A 3,153-nucleotide genomic window follows, 5' to 3' on the forward strand; every position below is an offset into this window, starting at 1 on the left:
AAGCCTTATCGAAGGAATATCTCCTCCGAGAAGCCTTCCCTGACTAAGCCTTTCTCTCTTCTTCTCCCACTCCCTTCTGCTTCTTCCTGATCTGCTCCCTTCATTCATCCTCCGTCTCATCCCCTCAGCACATATGTATATATCTATAATTTAGCTATTTATCTATATTACTATCTGCCTCCTCAAGACTGTGAGCTCGTTGTGGGCAGGGTACGTGTCCGTTTGTGGTTGTGTTTTACTCTCCCGAGCCCTTAGTACAAAGTTTTGCACACAGTAAGCGCTCAATAAATATGATTGAATGGATGAATGAAAGGTAGGGGAAGCAAGCATGTATAAAAAATATGGACCTAGGTGGTGTGGGGATGGAGGGTGGGGTGAGGACCTAAGTGCTTGTGTTGGGGGTGGAGAGGGTGGGAATTAGAGCAAGGGGATATGAGAGATTAGTCAGGGAAGGTTTCCGGGAAGAGATGTAATTTTTGTAAGGGTTTGAAGCTGGAGCTTTGAAGATGAGAAGCAGCATGACCTAGTGTAAAGAGGACATACCTGCTGCATGACCTCGGGCAAATCACTTAACTTCTCTGTGCCTCAGTTCCTTCATCTGCACAATGGGGATTCAATACCTGTTCTCCTTCCAACTGTATCTACCCTAGCACTTAGTAGGGTACTTAGCACATAGTAAGCATTTAATGAATACCACGTAGAACAAGCCTGGGCCTGGAAGGCAGAGAACCTGGATTTTAATCCTGCGTCTGCCACTTGCCTGCTGTGTGACTATGGACCCCCTCATCTGGCAGGCCGAAATAGCTCAGTCGGGGGAGCGTTAGACTGAAGATCTAAAGGTCCCTGGTTCGATCCCGGGTTTCGGCACGATATGTATTTCACATCTCAGCAAACCTTTTCTAGAAGCAGCGTGGTTTAGTGGAAAGAGCCCGGGCTTGGTAATCAGGGGTCACGGGTTCTAATGCCCGCTCCGCCACATGCCAGTTGTGTGACTTTGGGCAAGTCACTTCACTTCTCTGCACCTCAGTTCCCTCAACAGTAAAATGGGGATGAAGACTGTGAGCTCCACGTGGGACAATCTGATTACCTTGTATCTACCCAGCGCTTGGAACAGTGCTTGGCACATCATAAGTGCTTAACAAATACCAAAATTATTATTATCTAATTTCTCCCTGCCTTGCTTTCCTCATCTGTGAAATGGGGATTCAATACCTGTTCTCCCTCCTACTTAGACTCTGACCCCCAGGTGGGACAGAGACTGTTCTGACCTAATCCTCTTGTATCTACCCCAGTGCACGGCATCTAGTTAATGCTTAACAATTATGATTGTTAATATTAGTAGTAGTAGTAGTATTAGCCACATTTTCTACTCACAAGCAGTTTGCACTGTAACAGTTAACTTGAGACGTGGCTCAATGGAAAGAGCACGGGCTTGAGAGTCAAAGGTCAAGGGTTCAAATCCCAGCTCTGCCACTTGTCAGCTGTGTGACTGTGGGCAAGCCACTTAACTTCTCTCTGCCCCAGTGACCTCATCTGTAAAATGGGGATTAAGATTGTGAGCCTCGCGTGGGACAACCTGATTACCCTGTAACTACCCCAGCGCTTAGAACAGTGCTCTGCACATAGTGAGCGCTTAACAAATACCAACATTATCAGCCATCTCATTTTCACTTTTAGATCCAAGCAGCATGGCCCAGTGAATAGAGCACGGGCCTGGGTATCAGAAGGTTCTAGCTTCTAATCCCAGATCCCCCACGTGTCAACTGTGGAACCTTGGGCAAGTCATTTCATTTCTCTGTGCCTCACTTACCTCACCTGTAAAATGGGGATTAAGACTGTGAGCCCCATGAGGGACAGGGACTTTGTCCATCCTGATTAGTCTGTATCTATCACGGCGCTTAGTACGGTGCCTGGCACATAGTAAGCGCTTAACAAATACAAGAAAAAAGCTCTACTTAAACTGCCGATTCTACTCAAAATTCTTGGCCAAGGAGGAGTTAAATGGCAAGATCCTGAGGGGAGCCCTGGGCTGTAGTCCAAGCAGGAAGGGTTTGGTTGTGGTTAGACCAGGCTATAGAAACCATCTGGATGGAGGAAAAACCTAGAATGCCTGAAGAAAGTGTGTGTGAGTGTGTGTGTATGTGGGTGGGTGTGTTATTTGATTGTGTTTAAATCCGGGAAGAATAAACCCCTAGCTTAAGATCTGAGTTCGGGAAACACCTGTGGAAAATGGGTAACTAAGTTTTATCTGCCACCTTTCTTTCTTACTTACTCCCCTAAAGCTCTACTATTCCTGCACTGGGGTTGTCTTGTTTGAAAAATCTTTTTCTTCTGGATTCACCAATCAGTGAGACAAAAGTCTTGGGTGCCAACTGTGTACCGAGCCCTATTGTTCAACACAGAATTCAAAAAAGAGAAATGCACACCTCGCTGCACATGGATTGTATTCACTGAAAGTTTAGCAGGGGATTTCCTCAATCCCGACATGGTGTTGCCTCCGGAAGCAAATTCATCCCCTCCGGCTGTGGATTTACATCTCTCTCTGGGGGCTGGCCAGAATGAAACTGAAATGATTTTTCTGCTCTGTTTGTAGAGAACTACTCCTCCGTGGCGTACCTCCGTGGCGTAGTCTGCAGAGGGAGGGAAATCACGTGAGTACGGGTGAATGACCAGGAGAAGCAGGGTGGCCTAGTGAATAGAGCACGGGTCTCAGAGTCAGCAGGACCTGGGTTCTAATCGCAGTCTGCTGTGGGACCTTGGGAAAGTCACTTCACTGCACTGGGATCAGGAGGTCATGAATTCTAATCCTGACTCTGCCACTTGTCTGCTGTGTGACCTGGGGCAAGTCACTTCGCTTCTCTGTGCCTCGGTCACCTCATCTGGAAAATGGGGATTGAGACTGGGAGTCCCATGTGGTACAGAGACTGTCCAACCCGATTTGCCTGTAACCACCCCACTGCTTAGTAGAGTGCCTGGCACACCGTGGCTCAGTGGAAAGAGCACGGGCTTTGGAGTCAGGGCTCATGAGTTCGAATCCCAGCTCTGCCACTTGTCGGCTGTGTGACTGTGGGCAAGTCACTTAACTTCTCTGTGCCTCAGTTCCCTCATCTGTAAAATGGGGATGAAGACTGTGAGCCCCACGTGGGACAACCT

The 3,153-nt window shown here is 47.8% G+C and overlaps 1 non-coding gene across 1 annotated transcript; it reads left to right on the forward strand.

Moving 5' to 3' along the window:
• Positions 1 to 794: 794 nt before the first annotated feature.
• Positions 795 to 867, forward strand: TRNAF-GAA. The gene has a single exon. It is a non-coding gene; the product is annotated as a tRNA-Phe (tRNA).
• Positions 868 to 3,153: the final 2,286 nt, after the last annotated feature.

Source organism: Ornithorhynchus anatinus, chromosome 3 (assembly GCF_004115215.2).
Source record: "Ornithorhynchus anatinus isolate Pmale09 chromosome 3, mOrnAna1.pri.v4, whole genome shotgun sequence".
NCBI lineage: Eukaryota > Metazoa > Chordata > Mammalia > Monotremata > Ornithorhynchidae > Ornithorhynchus > Ornithorhynchus anatinus.